A 19,394-nucleotide genomic window follows, 5' to 3' on the forward strand; every position below is an offset into this window, starting at 1 on the left:
CTGGAGAACGAGTGACAGAAACGGCACACAGCCATACTAGCTGTGTTCTAAGTGGTGAGATTCTGGGAATAAAGCCCCTCTCCCGCTTACAACCTTCTGGTCATTTCCCAGTTTTCTGAGGACGGCCAAGTCTGAAATCCTTAACAGGGTCCATAGATCCCTGAAGACATGGCCCTTGGCTCTCTGTCGTACCCCGACTCCTGCCACTGTCCCATTGTCCCCTAGGCCTCAGCCGCCTGGCCTCAGTCTCCCCACACCCCAGCTCCTCCCACCCCGTCCCGCTTCCTGCTCCGCGTGAGTTTGGCGCTCAGTTCACAGCTTACCGACCCTGAGAACCATCTCGAAGAAGGTCCCCTGCTGAACAGTCACGTACCCTCCACTTTCACAGCACATCCCTCCATCGGAAACACGTGCTCATTGGGATAGCGGTCCTCTCCTTTTAAACCGTAAGCTTTGTGGGGCACCTGGGTGGCTCAGACCGACTCGGGCCCAAGTCACGATCTCACGGTTTGTGAGTTCGAGCCCCGCGTCGGGCTCTGCGCTGACAGCTCGGAGCCTGGGGCCTGCTTCGGATTCTATGTCTCCCCCTCTCTCTACCCCTCCCCTGCTCACGCTCCTTGTCTCTCTGTCTCTCGATAATAAATAAACATTAAAAAAATTTTTTTAAACCGCCAGGAACAAAACGATGGCTTCGGTAGCTGACTCATTTCATTATGTCCCGTGCTCTACCAAGAAATAGCCACTCCGGGAATTTTTCTCATAATACTATTGGTTTTACCATCTTAATTACTTTTTAATATCAGTCTATGTCATTAAGGATGAATGTTCTCAAAGGCTCTCCGTCAGAAAAGCGCCCTGGTGCTTAAGCCCCTTAAATAAGCCATTTCTTTAATAAATAATTTCCACCTACCGAGCATAATGGTGTAGATCCTCCGACAAGAGAATAAACAAGGCGTCTGTTGGAGCCTGCTTTTTGCCAGGTTTACACTGAGAGGCTACCCCCCTCCCCCCATGGGACTGGCAGGGGCATGTCCCAAATCTCCCAGTTCTGTGTAGGGACATATATGGCTATAAAACCAGGGGCGACTGCTGTCCTCCTGGGCCTCACCACGTGCCGGGCACCCTGAGAGGCGGGACTGACCAGGGAAACCACCACATGTCCACCGCTCTGCTGAGGGACAAGAGACCTCAGGGAGGGACCTGCCCCCCCTGCGCCCCGGCTTTCTCCTTCTTAAAGCCGGGGTTATATTACCACCTCTCTCAGGGGGCTGTAGGGATCCAGCGGCAAATTCACGTCAAATGCTTAGCCCACGGGAAAGTTCTCGACGTGAGTTGACTCGCGTTACCGTTTCACAGGCCGTTGCATCACATCTTCACAGCAAACTCAGGACGGCTGTGTGTGGGCGCTGATTTATCACATCCCCATTGCACAAAGGAGGAAGCTGAGGTTTGGGGGCAGGGGTACAACTCAACTTCCGGGAGGTCAGCCCGACCCCGTCAGATTGTCAGGGCGACGCTGGGACGCTCACACAGATTGATCGGTCCTCCAAGCCCCGGCCTCCATCCCGGCTGTGACCTGGGAGGTGGAGGGAGGTGAAATACCAGAGCCAGCGGCCCCCCAGCCCCCCTTGCCGCTCGGGGGAAATAGCACAGCAGGGATCGGGGCTCAGCACCGGCTTTAAACTGGGAGACTGGTCTTTCTGGGCTTCCCATTCTTTGACTCAGATGAGAATAACACTCCTGCTGAGCATAACCTATAGGCTTCTGGTGATGAGCCCCAGTACCCACGTAGCAGCCCCAGGACATTGATCCACTCTCCTTCCTCATGTGCAACATGGGAGTGAGCGCACCCCCTCCCTGAAGGAGCTCTGTAACCCTAACACCTCACCCCTGGCGGCGGGGAGCGCACTTCTGGTCCGCCCCCCCCTCCCGTCCGTGGCGCTATACATGGCTTGGCCCTGTGCCCCCAGCGCAGGAGGGAGAACTAGGACCTACCCAGGGGTCTTTTCCAATTCTGTCTCAGGCTTCATCCCTTTCCATGCACAACACTGGTGCTGACAGAGCAGAGTAGAAACCAACTTTTCCTCTCCAGGGGTGGCTGTCTATACAACAGCCCCGGGGCCGTGCGTCCGGTCGGCTGGCCTATTGCACGTCTGGCGTGAGACCTACACGCCTAACCCTGATCTCATGAGCGCAACTTCAGGGAGGAAATACAGGCCTGATGAAATACTTCTGGAATACGGATTCCGCAAGCTTTGATATAAAATAATATTTGTGCAATGTTCTAGGCTTTGGGTGAAAAGTGAAACATGAGGGTCATAAATATATCATCTAACTCGTTAGGCCAGCCACGGTGCTCGTGTCACATGAAGTAGGTCTATGGCTCTGGGCTCCATTCATCACATTATTCGGCGATTATCTCGAAGCCAGTAGAGTCCTTTTCGTGGGAGTGATGATTAAAGATGAAATTTATAACGAGGACGCGCGGAAGTCCATCTATACTGCTGATACTTAAGGATGTGCCGGGCGTGTGAAACTTAGGATATGGCTTTTGGGTTTCCCCCCCGTCGCTGTGGCCCGGGATGTAAACTGTACTGGGATGCGCGGCCCGTGTAGCCCTCCCCGCAGTTACGCAGAGAGAACTGGCCTCTGCAACTTCTCCGTTCCTGAGCTGCTCTTCCTCAGGAGGCCCGTGCCCTGCAGGGAAGCAAAGGCGAGGATCTCAGTTTCCCGGGACTCGGTAAGTTCAGTCTCAGGTAATCACGCAATCACTTAAGCTTTCGCTCTATGCTCAGTCTCTTAAGAAACATTCTGCGTCCCTCTAATATTTCCCCCTCCTCCTGCTCTTCTCCAAGATGGTGACGGAGAGGTAGGGATGGCTCATGACAGTGTGTGGTGCTCGGGGAATCTCACCTCCCCTGGAACTTTCCGGGGGCCCTCTGGCCGCGAACACAAGGGGGGCTAATGGGGCCAATTCCAGATTTGCGGCGGATCCCAGGACCTGTCTGGATTGGGAAGCGTTGGCGGGGGTGTGCCAACACCCTCTACAGGGGTCCTTGTTGCTGCCCCTGGTGCTAAGTGGGCTTCCACCTGTCAGGGGGCTCTCATCAGAGACGTGGGCATAGCCGCGCCCCGCGCACACTCTCACAGGGCCATGGCCTCGTGCCACGACCAGAAGGCATCACGCTGGGACCAGTGATGACTGCAAAGATACCTTCGCAGAAAATGCATCTGTTCCTCGGCAACGGCAGTGGGAAGACTGACGTCGTTATAGGCAATGTATCCTACGGCAGATGGCTTCTCAAGGACAGTGGTGCAAATGAGGACGGGCAAAGGGTCCTGGGCCACAGTGTCGGCCCCTCTCGCTCACAGAGGGAGGCGAGCAATCAATTTAGTGTTAAAATGACCTGAGGTAGTGAGGATCCCAGACATGAGCTCTGCCATGGAGCCTTCCTCGGCACCTGATGAGCGGGCAGAACGAGGGCTCACCCCCCCCCCCCGCACCTCCTACAGCGCGGGGCTCGTGGTTCCGACACCATCACTCGTGCGTCCACACGTACCGCCAACCCCACCATGGCCATGGCACGGTCTTTCCCCACGCGATCACCCCACGTTCCCTCCCCCTGATCCTCCTTCAGAACGTGGAAAGGGGCTGAAGTTCTCGTTGTCTTTTGAGCCAAGTCTCCTCCGGGGGCCAGAGGGAAGGAGGCCAGCTCCTCCAGTCAGTCCCGAGTCAGGAGCCAGCAGGGTTCAGGGGAAGCTCACACCGCCCCCTCCCAGGCTTGCCAGCCCCCCTCCCTCCTGCCCTCCGGTCTCATTGCCGCACGAGACACGAACGCCCTCCTTGACCGAACTTTGGCCAGGCTCCACAGCCCTCTTTCCGGCCGGGCTTCATCTTTGGCCCCTGTTGTTGGTCTATGGGAGTCCAGTGTTACTGAAGATTCTAAGTCACTTTACTGAGAGGCCCCCACCCTTGATATCCAAGCAAACTCCTCTTCCCCGCCCACCCCCTCAACTTTGGTACCGAACCAAGTTCCTCCTGGTAATTTTCCATCCACGGTCTCATCCTGCCAGTTGGTTATAAATCCCCACGGTTCCTACTGTATTCCCAGTTGCATCCGGTCTCTCTCCCCTACCGCAGCCCAGTCCTTCTGCGACTGTTTTGAATAAACTCCTTGTGCCATTTTCACGTGTGTCAGAATAATTTCCCTTTAACAGTTCCGAGACCGCCCCCAAACTTACTCTCTGGAAATTACTGTTTGACTTTGCTCACGGTGCAGGGAAGGCGTGGTTGAGCCACCCGTCTCCGGTCCTCGAGCGTCAGGTGGGGAGAGAGAGAGTTGAGGCCACCTTCCAAGCCAACGTCGTCACTCCCAGGTCTGCTCCCTCCAGGTCTCCAGCCCCTCCCTCTCCACCTGGCATCTCATCGCTGAGGGCCCCTCCCTGTGATATTGGGTCTCTGGGAGCCGCGATTTCTTACGACCCAACAGAGGGACATTCTACAAAATACCCGACCAGTGCCCCTCAAAACCACCGAGGTCATGAAAAGCAGGGAAAGGCTGAGAAATTGTCACAGACCAAAGGCGGTTAGGAACACACGGCACTTACATGGAATACAGTAACCTACATAGGATCTTGGAACAGAAAAAGAACATTAGGAGGAAACAATAAAATCTGAGTAAAGTATACAGGTAAGTAGTGACATACTCAGTTGTGACGGGTAGTAATGTAAGAAGTTAACAACAGGGGACACTGGGTGCAGGGTCTGGAAGTCTCTGTGCCATAGACCTAACACTATTCTAAAATCAAGCGTTTTTTAGGGGTGCCTGTGTGGCTCAGTCGGTTAAGCGTTCGACTTTGGCTCAGGTCACCATCTCACAGGTCTTGAGTTCGAGCCCCGCGTCCGGCTCTGTGCCGACAGCTCGGAGCCTGGAACCTGCTTCGGATTCTGTGTCTCCCTCTCTCTCTCTCTGCCCCTCCCCCGCTCACGCTCTGTCTCTCTCAAAAACAAACATTAAAAAACAAGTTCAAAAAAAATGTTTTTATGTTTATTCATTTTTGAAAGACAGAGAGAGACAGAGCACAAGCAGGGGTGGGGCGGAGAGAGAGGGGGACACAGAACCCGAAGCAGGCTCCAGGCTCCGAGCTGTCAGCACGGAGCCCGACGCGGGGCTCGAACTCAGGAACCGCGAGATCGTGACCTAACCCGAAGTCGGACGCTCAACCGACTGAGCCACCCTGGCGCCCCCCCAAAAAAGTTTTTTAAACCAAACGTTTTTTAAACAATTAGATGAACCTAAGCTACAGCAATGTAATGGCTTACCATTTATATAAGACTAAGGAATGGAAAAAAAAAAAAACAAACATCTAAGCTTAACGACACCTGGATCCTGGACCTCCAAGAGTAGTGAAGGTGACACAAATAGAATCAGAAGCTGGTAACGACTTTACCAAATGCTAATTACCTCACATTTGAGACTTAGGATTTTGAAATTTTCAGTGACAGGACATGGAGTAATTAATTATACAAGATTAACTAGACCATGATTCAATTTAAATTTTGAGTTTCAGATGGTGTTCCTTTTTCTGCTGGGTAATCCCGGTTGAATACGTCTCTGAACCGTGAATGGCATTTGCAACGACACCGAAGGAATTTGAATCAGACTGTTCTCCTCCAGTGAGATGAGTTCTTTCCGGAAAGGATGGCCAAGGAAGTCGTGTCTCTTGGCTACCTGATGAGACTCACCAGCAGCAGCAACTGATCTTAGGTTACGGGAGTGGAAAGGGGGACTTAGAGTTTTGGAGCTCTCACTCCAAAAGTGCTGGTGGGGATGATACCGGTAATGCTGGTGGGAGCAGACACATTTTCCCACAGCGGCTCCCCAGAGGAGATAGTACTCCAACGCCCACTTGGCCATGGCAACGGGGTTGTTGACTTCCAGTCACGCTGCCATTTGAGTGGCAGCTCAGCGGGGAACCAAGCTCAGCACAATGAAGGTCCTGCTCTTCAGAGCCTACTCAGTCATAAACATAGCTCTTTTCCCAGGCCTTCTGAAGAGAGGAGAGGCCAGGCCCAGGGTGCTGTGAAAAATGCCCCTTCTTTCCGCCATCCCACGGTTTCATTTCCTATCGCTGTCTTTTTCGATGAGCAAAGCATTCATATACTAAAAGGGGTAATATCATGGTTTTGACAGAGTATTTGATTTTGCATTCCCCGTGGTGAGGACAAAGGTTCTTTTTATCACATTCTAGCGCAGCGCACAAGAGGGAGGCCGGCAGGGAAAAGGCGACATGTGCAGTGAGGGGGTTAGTTTTCATTCCGAGTACACTGGGAAGTCATCGGAAGGTGCGGCCATTCAAGGACAATGTGTGCTGGCGAACTTAAGAGACCTGCCTGGAACCGGGGGCAAGTTTATTGGCTCTGTCTTCTCCCTCATAAATTTTAATGACATGTTAGAAAATTGGGGTCAAGAGAAACAATTTCCCAACGTCTTGATTTCCTGAAGGGTTTACCCTACAAGTATTACAGCTATTTTCAGGGGATCCCGCTGTAAGACAGAATCAAGACTCAGTTCAGGAAAAGGATCTTGGCACTCTGGGCCACCATGCAGCAATTTCTCATTCAATCAGTTATCAAGTGCTGATTCAATACTAGCAATGCACTAAGCACTGCGCTAAACATCAGGAATGATGATGATCAAGGCCCAGCCCCTGCCCTTAAGACGCCCGCAGCTTCGTGTTGGAGACAGGAAGAATGGGTGTGGTTGGGAAAGACTCATTGCAATTTCGGCTGGCTTTTAAATGTTTTTCAAACTCACCCCAAGTGAAAACAGCTACAGAAGGATACCCCGATTGTCTCTGGTTTTGAGATCCTGCAGCTTTTCATGTGTTGAAGTCTCCTTCAATCATCTTTAAAGTCTGTACGATTTAGGAACAAGTTCTTTGGCTCACGCTACTGAATTTACCAAAGTCAACACCTATCCACTCAGCTGCCTGAGGAAAGTTGGGACACTGACAAAGTTTCATGTGGTGACTTCCTGTGCATCTTTCTGTATCATTTACACTGTCTTTAAAATCCCAAACTCACTCATTCTCTCTCCCCATTCAGTCTTCTCAGGAAAGAATCTAAGACTTACCCACATTGAGATTTAAGGAAATGTTGAAGCTCAAAGTATGTTTCAATAGGGGCAAAGTTTTGTTGTTGTTTTTTTTTCTTTTTAGTTTTGGCCTAAGATCCACTAAAGTCCATGGGCAGTTAATACATGTTGAATAAAGGAATAAATGAATACACAAGCAAACAAAAAATAAAATAAAATAAAATAAAATAAAATAAAATAAAATAAAACAAAACAAAACAATAAGACGTATTAGAAAGAGTGTAAGGAGGGATGCCTGGGTGGCTCAGTCGGTTAAATGTACGACTTCAGCTCAGGTCATGATCTCACAGTTTGTGGGTTCAGGTCCCACATTGGGCTCTGTCCTGACAGCTCAGAGCCTGGAGCCTGCTTCAGATTCTGTCTCTCTCTGCCCCTTCCCAGTTCATGCTCTGTCTCTCAAAAATGAATAAGTGTAAAAAAATGTTAAAAAAAAGAAAAAGAAAAAGAAAGAGTATAAGGGGAGGCAGAGTTAGGCAAATAGAACAATAGCATCCCGTGACTCCAAGTAAGGTTGTTAAGCAATTAGCTAACAAAAACAAAGAAAAGAGATTACAACAGCTAAAAATCAGAAACAAAGATCATCCATCACAGGAGAAGACAGTTTGCAACCTGATCCAAACACATATATACACACCATGCTGTCCTTCATTCATTTTGCCAGACTGGGAAAACCTTCCCATGGCCTGAAGTCAGCCCACAGGTTAGCTGGTGTTTGGAGCCACTGGGCTGAAAGATGACCCTCCTGACAGGAATGCTCTCTTTTTTTTTTTAATTTTTTAAATGTTTATTTATGTTTGAGAGAGAGAGAGAGAGAGCAAGGAGGGCAGGGACAGAGAGAGCGAGACACAGAATCCAAAGCAGGCTCCAGGCTCCCAGCTGTCGGCACAGAGCCTGACACAGAGCTCGAACCCACAAGCTATGAGATCACGACCTAGCTGCTTAACCGACTGAGCCACCCAGGAGCACCAGAAACTCTCTTTTTTTTTTTAACTGGTAGGGATACACAGGATGATGTGGAAGCAACAGAATTTTGCACCAAATGTGTACGCTGCTCTTTTCTTGGAAGCTGAAGCCTCTTTTTTGTCATCTCTGCCACAGTAAAAGTAAGGACCATTAAACTCATAGTCTCCTGACGCCTTTGCTCTGGAAGAGGTTCCACCCTGTTTGTTCCAGGCGATTCCATTGCCTCCTAAAATTGATCATATCCAGAGATGAATTAACTCTTGATTTTCTTTTCCAAAAAGGAACACTTAAAAGTCTTTAATTATTCAACTTGCACCAACGGATATTGACTCCTTGACACTGTGTTGTGTATTTGTGCCCCACCCCCCTCACCTCTACTTCATCTAAGTGCCTCTTAACTTTAAGACTTAAGTGGAGCTGTTTCTTCAGCTTCCAAACTTCTCTGTGGGATGACATTATATGGTCGACTTCCCAGAGTGAGGAAGAAAACCAATACCACCATCAATGGGGGGATAATATCTTCCCAGTGAAGACAGCTCTGTCTACTTTGGGATGATGGCAAACTCTTTGTTTCATACCAGGTAAAAACAATTTGCTGGTACAGAAGCAAGCTATCAGTTTTTATATATTTATCTTGCATTTAGCCACTTTGCTGATTCTTTATCAAATGAAATGGTTCTTGAGTTGGTTATCTGGTGCTTTCTTAGATAGACAACAATATTGGTTGCAATTTTTTCTTCCTTTTAAATAATTATAATATATCTTATTTATCTTTGATATCTAATTGTATTGCCCAGAACTTCCAGGCAATGGTGAGTAATAATTAAGGCAGACATCCTTGGGGTTCCTCCACAGTTTTAATGGAAACACCTCTAGAGTTTCATATTTAATGTTGTTTAATGGAGTTACAGATTCTATTCCAAATGTGAGCCTTAATCTCCCTAGTGTTTTAAAGATTTTTCTTATCTCAATCGGGCAAGAAGAGCCTTAAATTTCACAAATATCTCTTCCACATCTAACAAGATAAACTGTTTCCTTTGTGAGTTATTGATTTGGTTTATTAATATATTTTAATGTAATTATTCTTGTGTTTCTGTAATAAATCCTACACAATCATAATAAATTATTCTTTAAATGTGCTATCAAATTTAATTTACTAGTATTTTATGTAGGATTTCACATCTATGTTAAAAGGTGAGTCTGGCCTACAATTTGGGTGGAAAATTAATTTCTTTTTTCTTCTTTTTTAGGTTTAGGTTTATTTATTTTTGAAAGAGAGAGAGAGAGAGTGCGTGCACACACATGGGCAGGGGAAGGGCAGAGAGAGAGGGAGACAGAGAATTCCAGGCAGGCCCTGTACTGTCGGCACAGAGCCAGAGGCAGGGCTCGAACCCTTGATCCAAGAGATCATGACCTGAGTGGAAACCAAGAGTCGGACACTTAACTGAGCCGCCCAGGTGCCCCAGGGGAAAATAAATTAAAAAATTTTTTTTTAAACTTATTTTTTATTATTGGTCTATTCAAGTTTTCCATTTTGTCCAGTTAAAGATTTTCCTGTCTATTAACATTTACTGTTTTTAAATAATCTTTTAAAACTCCTCTACGCTTATTCATTTCCTCCTTCATTCAACAAACAGCAATTGAATTTGCCTTTATAGAGTCAATTCATAATAAGGTGTCTGCCACAGAGACTCCACATTTTAGGGATTTAATCCCTATGCCTGGCACTGATTTAACTGCTGGTGACACAGCTGTGAATGTGCCTCGAGAAGGCCTTTCCGATAAGAGCTTACTTCCTAGTGGGGGAAACCATAGATGAAGTAAACAGATTGACTGCAGTGACAAAAAGATGGGAAGACAAGACCATGTGATGGAGATGAGGAAGCATGCCTGTCTGGAGCATGGTGGCCAAAGAAGCCGAGATTTCATGAGAAGCAGGCTTCCAAAGGCCAAGGGGCCAGCATTGCCAAGCCTCCGAAGTTAGAAGAAAGCAGAATGAAGAACAAAAAGAAGGACAGGAAGAAAAAGCAGATAGGTAATGATCAAGGAGGCCTAGAGGCAGGCACAGGCCTAGAGGAGGCCTAGAGGCAGGCACAGGTATCAATATGGGAAGATACTGGAGGGTTTTGTGCGTGGTTGGACATGATCCAACATACATTTTAAGCAGATCTATTTGGCCGTTATACAAAGTGTTGGGGCAGAGAACAAGAGTGGCAGCTGGGCAACTAGCTGGGGGTTCAGTGGCTGCATAGGCAGAAGTGAAGGTGTTGCCCTATCCCTTTTCTCAGAGTATTCGAGTTGTCTTTTTCTCCCTTGGGCAGCTATGCTGGAAGTTTGCCTACTTGATTGCTCTTGTCTAAGAAACAACTCTTGTGTTTCTTGACTTACTCTTCTAATGTTCTCTTGTTAATAATTCATCAATGGTGTTTTGACCTCCAGGATTTTTTTTCTACTTTTCTCTCTACTTTTTGCCCTCTTGCTCTTTTCTGATTCTTAGCTCGTTGTTTGTTGCTTCCTTTAAAGTCAAAAACATTTAGAGATTTCAGTGTATCCCATAAATCTGATAGGAAACAAAATCTTCGTTTCACCAGACATTACCTTTTGGGGTACTGATGGCATCATATCAATGACCCAAATGTCACTAGGTCAAGGTTCCATGTGGATAATTGTCATTCTTTCAAGGAATTATCATATGAAACACATCTTGCCTACTCTATATTATTGTTTTTTATTTTTTTAATGCTTATTTATTTTTGAGAAAGAGACAGAGTGTGAGCCGGGGAGGGGCCGAGAGAGAGGGAGACACAGAATCGGAAGCAGGCTCCAGGCTCCGAGCTGTCAGCACAGAGCCCAATGCAGGGCTCAAATTCACGAACTGTGAGATCATGACCTGAGCCGGAGTCGGACGCTTAACCGACTGAGCCACCCAGGCGTCCCTTGCCTACTCTATGTTAAATGCAAATCCCAGATACTTTCCCACCCTCCTTTGCGTTAGGACATGGACACTAGACTCTAAGTTAGAAGCCAGTGACAGGAAGAACCAGTGGCTGTGCAGAGTCCTGTTGAAATGAAACAGCAAGAGCTGCACACAGTGACAGAGGAACGTATAGAAGTTGACAGCAGAAAAAGTTCCACAAACATGTTCAATATTCCTAGAAAACCAGATATGGGGAGCAATGAAAACTTGCCATTGGAGGTGCCAACAGGGAGATCATGGGGGAACAAGAAGCTAAGGCCACTCCTTCTGACGGAGTCTCTGTTTTCTCAGTGGGTGGAGAGGGTAGGCAAGCCATCACCTGCCTTGTGAGGAAGGGGGCACAAGGGAATGTTGGAGGGTTGAGGACAGGTGACATGTGGGACCACACTGAAAGGGAGACCATCAGCTACTGTGATTGGTAACTTTTTGAGACTTCTTGAACATTTGAAACTTCCTTGACATTTCAAATTTCTGTAGCAGTAAATCCCCATAGCATGTGTGTGCTTTTGTTTCAGAGGATGTAAGAATAAAAGCTAGATGGGGAGCCCGGGTGGCTCAGTCGGTTAAGCATCCAACTTCGGCTCAGGTCATGATCTCACGGTTCGTGAGTTTGAGCCCTGTGTTGGGCTCTGTGCTGACAGCTCGGAGCCTGGAGCCTGCTTCAGATTCTCTGTCTCCCTTTCTCTGCCCCTCCCCTGCTCATGCTCTGTCTCTCTCAAAAATAAAGATTTTAAAAATTATTAAAAAAAAAAGAATAAAAGCTAGATAAACTACATCCCACTCTAAAGCTGGTACTGAGAGAAAACCCCAGGTAGCTGGAAAGGTTCATCAGATGCCCAGGGTCTGCAGAGGGGGGCAAGGGTCGCTCAGATAGATAGACTGAGCAGGCTGAGGAGTGGGTCACCTAGCAGGGACCACACTCCCTACATTCCTCAGCAAAGCAGAACCACCCTCCTAGATATGGCCTCATCTTGCGTGAGGAAATTGGACTTAATATGTTTGGAAATTATTTGAATTTCACTAATGCGGACCTCCAATTTTTTTTTTCTCCCGTCTATCCCTATAATTGCAAAAACTAGTGAAGGTATTTTACATATTCGCTTTTGCTTTTACTGAATAAAACATGTCCTTTCCATCCAGAGCACACATTTTTAGTGTTTCCCCATCAGGGACCTCTTCTTTTCTCTATGGTTCAAACGCTTATCTTTGAATGTACTCCTATTCTATGGATGAGTTGGAAAGAAGTCAAATACATCAATATTTGACATGACTAAAAGCATGCTTTCCCTGTCAGAACAACTATGCTTTACCACCAAAAGTGAATCCCAGAATTGAAAGTCCTTCCCTGCATGCCTTGGACAATCGCTTCTCACCTTGTCCTTTGGCTTTCTGATGACTGACTGTCGCTCCGAAAAGAGGGAGGCATTCTCGTCTTGCACATTCCCTACAATGTCAAATCTCTATGACAGATACCTAGGTATAAATTAGATCTAAAAAATGAATGCCGGAGACTAGAACCCTAGATGAAGGGGTTTCACCACATTACTATTTATGAAAGGTCATTTGACCCTCATTTTCATCTCCAGGTGAACTATGAGTTCTACCCAAGAAGAAACAGACACAAGAAGTCCATATTCCAAGAGTGAACTACTGCATTGGATTTGGGATGTGAAGTCACATCATCGAGTGGAGATGTTTGCACTTCTGCATTTGAGCCCTGGCATAGGACTCTAAGATAATTCTTTTTTTTTTTTTTTTTAATTTTTTTTTTTAACGTTTATTTATTTTTGAGACAGAGAGAGACAGAGCATGAATGGGGGAGGGGCAGAGAGAGAGGGAGACACAGAATCGGAAACAGGCCCCAGGCTCCGAGCCATCAGCCCAGAGCCTGACGCGGGGCTCGAACTCACGGACCGCTAGGTCGTGACCTGAGCCGAAGTCGGACGCTTAACCGACTGAGCCACCCAGGCGCCCCTCTAAGATAATTCTTTAAGTAGCTCATTCCCATCTATTTTCCAAACGCACTACTAAAACCCTTGTGGAGAACAACTGAGCATTCTCCAGGTCAAACCTTGAGACCATAAGTAAATAGAAGACGACGAAAGTAGGTAAATTCAAATAAATAAGAAAAAATATTTAGAGCTTTGATTTTAATGGGGCCCGTATGAACTCAAATCAAGAGACAGAAGCTGGAAGAGATAGCCGTTCACAAGTAAATAATGTGGCCCGAGGAGAATGAAGATGGTTTAATTTAAAATGAAAACAAATTTTTTTAAATGTTCGCTTATTTTTGAGAGAGACAGACAGGCAGACAGAGCATGAGCAGGGGAGGGGCAGAGAGAGAGGGAGACACCGAATCCGAAGCAGGCTCCAGGCTCCGAGCTGTCAGGAGAGCCCCATGCGGGGCCCGAACACCCGAACCGGGAGACCATGACCCGAGCCGGAGGCAGACGCTCAACGGACTGAGCCACCCGGAAGACGGTTTAATCCTAGAATCACACAGAACATTGGCCTTATACTCGAGTATTTTTCTTTATAGCAACTTATCGTCAGGGAGAGGTTTCCGAAGGCGAAGGTTCTTTTCAGGGCATGTCTTCTTCCACTGCTGTGTCGCATTTCACATTGTGGATCGTTCTCCTTTCCAACCTTGCTCCTCTTGACTTCCCGTGTGTGGTTGTCCATTCGACAAGTCCCGCGGCGTCCACCAGACACTGAGCCCCGGAGTGACGTCACACACACCAACACCCCTGTCCTCATGGGGCACATCTGTTCAAGGGAGCCAACGGGGAGTTTAAGAGGCCTATGCTGCAAGTGGCTCCAAAGGGTGGGCAAAACCAGGGGCACACGGGAGCCAACGTCCGCTCCCACCCACTCTCACCCCTGTTCCTCAGGCAGCCCCTGCCCTGGGGCCTTCCCACCCGATGGCCGACTCCTCATCCCCTGCCCGTCTTTCTTCCCACAGCACCCTTTTCACCCCACGCGACCCACGGCCTTCCCTCCTCCTGACCCCTGGGTTTCTTCGCCGCAACTACCAGCTGCTAGCACACAACATAAATTACTCTCGACGGTCATAGTTCGTTGACTGCCTCCTTGCTCCCTGGCAGCTCCTTCTGAGTCTCCTCCAGTATCTGCCGCCCTACCCATCCCTGACGCGTTCCCTTGGGTGTCCTACTCCGTCCCTTTCAACGACGATTCGGTGCCTGGGGTACGTTAGATATGTGGGCATGGAGGAGACAGAGACGGAACCGGCCTCGGTCTCTGTCCTCGAGGAGCTCATCACGTCCTTGAGGCAGACGTGTGCACGCTTTCACTACACGCGGATTTACCTGAACTCCTGGGAGATCACAGGTGAACCACTCAGCCCTGGTCGGGGGTTGCGGGAAGTCCTCCTGCTGGATCACGGGCCCGAGGATTCGAACTGGATCACGGAGCGAGGACGAGGGTTACCCTGGCAGAGCCAATATGCTCCCCCAATTCCAAGCACGTCTCACTTCCCCAGCACGCACTGTCCTTGGGTGGCTGCATTTTCCAACGACCGCCCAGCACACTGGGAGCAAAACCAAGCACCTAACCGAGGCGTGGACATGCCTGTCTGTCCTCCTCTACCTGCTGCGCCGCTCTCAAATGTGATCAAGGGACTCGATCGGGAGTCCTTTCCTGAGGAAGACAGTACTTAAACAGAAAGCTAGGGAAATAGAACTTTCCAGAACAAACGCCCTCTTAGGAAAAAACAAACGAACAAACGAACAAAACAGTGACAGGAAGTAATACGGTGGGATACAGGAAATAGGGGTACTTCCGGGGCATTCTCAGCCACACCCTTCCCTTTCCTCTCAAAGTCTGGGGAAAGAGTTGCATTTAACTGATATTAGACACTTAAATAAACATACATGTATTGAACCGTCTCCTTCTTGTATGCTCGTGATTCACAAAACTGCCAGGTACAGACCTCTTTCCTGAGCTCCAGACTCTTTTTTTTTTTTTTAGTGTTTTATTTATGTTTTGAGAGAGAGCAATCGAAGCGGGGGAGGGGCAGAGAGACTGGGGGACAGAGGATCCGAAGCAGGCTCCACACTGATAGCAGTGAGCCCGATGTGGGGCTTGAACTCACAAACCATGAGACCGTGGCCTGAGCCGAAGTCAGACACTCAACTGACTGAGCCACCCAGGTGCCCCGGAGCTCCTGACTCTTAAATCCAACTTCCTACTAACAGTCTCTGCCTGTGTTTCCCAGAGTGCCTTACACCCTTCACATGAAAAGCAGAACCCGTATTCTTCCCCATATACACCTGCTCTTCACAACTTTATTTCTCAACTTGGTCAACGACACTACCGTCCCTATCAGCAATCCAAGAGGCATCCGAAATCCCTCCTTCTCCACTCTGCCCATTGAATTGGCCACCAAGACCTTTCCATTTCCACTCCCGCCACTCTCTCCACTCCTTCCCCTGTGTAACATCTTGGCAATTAATTTTTTGCTTTGGTCTTTCATCATCTTCTCCTGATCTCCTGCAAGAGCTTCGACACTTTCTGTCCCAGACCGGGTGTCCCCCTTTCTCCCCCAAGCAGAGCTTGATTAGAACCCGTGAGTAGGTTCTGTTGACGTTGGAAGTACTCAAGGCAATAGGCATGAGGGAGCTGGGAGAACGGTGGAAGAAAAGCCCATATAAAGATGAGTGACCAAGATCACCTCTGTGGGTAGCTGGGGCTTGATCCCATTCTCAGGCACATGTAGATTTCATCTTGGTATTATTCGTGAAGAGACAGGAGAAGCATTTACCCACGGGCTTCCATTCCTCACCATGAGGGTGTCAAATCTCCTGCACTTACGAGGCAAGGTGAAGGGGTGTGGGGCCAGGCACCCGAAATATCTGCCACCTACTCAGTTGAACCCACCTTTGTTTAAAATGTCTTTCTAGAATATAAATCTGATTATGTAACCTCCCTTGCCCAACTTATAATCCTCCAGTTCAGCGAGCTTGCAACATGGCACCCATACCCATTAGAACAGAGTATACAGCCTGCGCGATCTGGCCACTGCAGCCTTCCTGACCTCCCCTCACACCTACCCATTGCCCCCAATGCCCTGGCCATACTAGAGGCTGGACTAGTCATGATTCTTCTCTTTCCTCCATGTTTGCTCACTCTTCTCATCTTAAATGTTCTTCTCCACCTGGTGAATTCTTACTCATCATCTAAAACTCAACCCAACTACCATTTCTCCTCTAGCACCTTCCTGACGCCTACCGCGTACTCCCAGCTTGGCCCCCAAAGAAAGACCTAAAGCTCCCCCTCCTTTGCTCCTATAACAAATAATTCCAAGGCGATGTTACAGGGGGAGTAATGTACACGCTCTGTAATTCCGCCTACCCTCTTGTATTATCTGCCCCAGTCTCATGAGACCCTTGAGGGCAAGGAACTACTATACCTCCTTCAATTTTGTATGTTCAGTGCCTTGAACAGCGTTGGACCCATAGGGCATTCACTAAATATTTCTTGAATGACAACAGATTCGTCACTTATGATGGATCAGCCTCTTCGCTAACTGTGTAATGCATGTGTCACTGAAATGCGTGCAGGCATCAAAAGCCGGCCCAGATAAAGTACACCTGAGACCCTGCCATCACGTGCTCATGGAAGGATGACACGAAGAGATACAAAGCAGCTAAAGGTTCCATCTCTCAACTGCCTCCACGCACTGCACACACACAGCAGCTTTCTCTCTTTTCTTCTGGCATCTGGCCCTTTACACTACGGGAGACCAACTGCTGTAAATATTACTGGCCCAGAGTCCCCAGAAACTTGAAAATGGACCCTAAGCCAGAGGCTTCGGACACAGCACGGGGACAGGGCAACTGGAGACAACGGTGATGCAGAACACGAAACTGGATGGAAACCTTCAGTGGCAACAACAGGGGGAAACAGGGCCAAACCTGAGATCTTCGCAAAGAGGACAGCACTTTGTAGCAGCTGCACGGGAAGGAGGAGCATTAAACATTTATTAATATTGCCCATTTTCAGAAACCATTTGGCCAAGAGCCACCTGGCCTGACTCCTGGCCCCAGCCCCGCCTGCTAGGAGGCTGGCTTCCGAGCACACGGGCCTTCTAAGCGGCGTTCTGCCGAGGGGCACAGGGCTCCAAGCAGCGTCAGCTACATCCCCGCTAGGATGCGATGTCCTTACTCTCTGGTGGCAACATACAAATTTAAAAATCCTAACTCGCTTCCAAGCTCTAGAAGATACTAAAATATTTAGATTCAATACTTGCCCGGAATTATGAGGAAGGGAAGAGAGAGTTTATCAGAGGAGAGCGAGCGATCTTAGCAAACTGGAAAAATAACAGGCTATCTGAAAATTAAAGGCATCCTTCTTGGTATGTATCAATATTTTAACATGGTTCCCTTTAGTTTCCTTTCTTTTAACTCCATCTGAAATTAGGAAAAAAAAAAACCCTTAAAAATTCTGGGCCTGTAAAATAAATAAATAATTTCTGGGCCTGGGTATTCATCTCTGCAGCCAATCCATAAAGGCCTCTTGTACAATTGCTGGGCGCCTGGAGACGTGCTCACGGGTTTTGGATAAGACGAGGAAGACACTCTTGCCATCAAAAGTCCAGGACCAAAACCCCCATGAGACATTTTCCCCCTTCCATGTACATTCTATAGGCTATGCTCATTTGGGTTTTCTAAATCGGTGATCTTTAGTGTATTTTAACTCTTTTCATAGAAAAGTTATATAGATAAGACATATTTTTCTCCCAATTATGAGTGTGGTCTGTAGTCATGCTCTCTAGTCACTCACCCCCCATTCAGCCATAAAGCTGGCTGAAGTCTGATTTCTGCCCCCACAGTCTGATAGTGAAACTGTTCTTGCCAAACCACAAGGACATAGACCATTTCTACTCTTTACATGAAATGACCTTTATGGCATTTGACACGGTAGATGAAGTTCTCAGACCCTTCCTCCCTGGAGCCTGTCGGTCTCTCTGGTTTTCCATGTTCTCTTTGTCTTGCTATTTTTTCTTTAGCTTTTCTTCTTTTTTCCTTACTTCTCAAGGTCTCAAGCTCTGATCTCTTATCTTATTCTAGGACCTCTGATAAATTTTATGCACACACGTATCTGAATCCTCCGCTAGAAACTGGGGGCTTCTAGACTTCCCTTTTATAACTGAGGTCTCTCCTCTGAATACCAGTCCCATATCCCCATACTCATAAAATATCTTCACTTGGATGTCCCATAGATCTCTTCAGTGCAATATAACTAAACCCAAGAGCATCTTTCCCCCACCTTACTCTCCCCTTCTCTTCCCCACCTAGGTGAATGGTAGTCCCATCTTTAACACAGTTACCCTAATGAGAAATCTGGAAGCCATCACTGACTGGTGCCCGTGCATACTCTCAGGCCCTCAGCAATGATTATTGGTCAGCAAGCTTGTCTATTCTAGCTCTCTCCCTATTCAGCTCCCCCCTTATCCTTCATCAAAATCTTTTTTTTTTTTTTTTAAGAGATGGGGTGAGAGCACAAGTAGTAGAGAGGGAGACAGAGAGAATCTTAAGCAGGTTCCACACCCAGCACAGAGCCGGATGCAGGGCTCTATCTCACAACCCTGAGATCATGACCTGAGCCAAAATCAAGAGTCTGACGGTTAACCTACTGAGCCACCCAGGTGCCCTTCCTTCATCCATGTCTTACTTCAGGCTTCCATAACTTCTCTCTTGGGTTATCTCAGCAGCCTCCTTTTGACCCCCACCGGTCCAGAGCAATCCCTCCAAAATACAAATCTGACCTTATGTCCCTCTTGTTTAAAATCAAAACTTCAAACTGTCTTCCCGTCTTCTTTGAATTAATACCCAATATCAACTCTTACTACTTTCTAGTCATACTTTTCATTATGATCATATTCTGAACTATTCAGAGCTCCCCATAAAACCCATGTTCTCCCATATTTCTGTGCTTTTGTTCTAAATGGATAACATTCCCCTCTTCTTTACCTGGCCAAAACCTACACATCCATCCTAAACCTCCTCATTCATGCAAACAGTTCAAAACAAAGCCTTTGATGGCCCCTCCCCAAGCAGAAGCAGGGTTTCTCTATGCTATGATAGCAACAACTCACAGCAGCAGCAAAAATAATAAAACAACAACTAATATTTACTTAGGGCTAAACAGTCACAGTGGTTCTTAATTCTAAATGTGTATAAGAATCATCTGGGAATGTTAAAACGCTATCCAAACGTTGAAATGGTATCCAATGGTCTCCAAAGCCCATTCCAATATTCAGATGCATCAGATTTGGG

General features: G+C 47.6%; 1 protein-coding gene across 2 annotated transcripts in view; it reads right to left on the reverse strand.

Moving 5' to 3' along the window:
- MTMR6 (myotubularin related protein 6) overlaps positions 1–19,394 on the reverse strand; it is a 79,836-nt gene that overhangs the window by 1,755 nt on the left and 58,687 nt on the right. The window contains exon 16 of one of the 2 annotated variants that reach the window (XM_042984286.1): positions 2,261–2,697. The exons of the other annotated variant lie outside the window; for it this stretch is intronic. The gene's annotated coding sequence lies outside the window, so the exon portion shown is untranslated. Of the gene's footprint in view, positions 1–2,260; positions 2,698–19,394 lie in introns of those variants that run through there. 2 annotated transcript variants of the gene reach the window in all.

This window comes from Panthera tigris, chromosome A1 (genome assembly GCF_018350195.1).
Source record: "Panthera tigris isolate Pti1 chromosome A1, P.tigris_Pti1_mat1.1, whole genome shotgun sequence".
Lineage (NCBI taxonomy): Eukaryota > Metazoa > Chordata > Mammalia > Carnivora > Felidae > Panthera > Panthera tigris.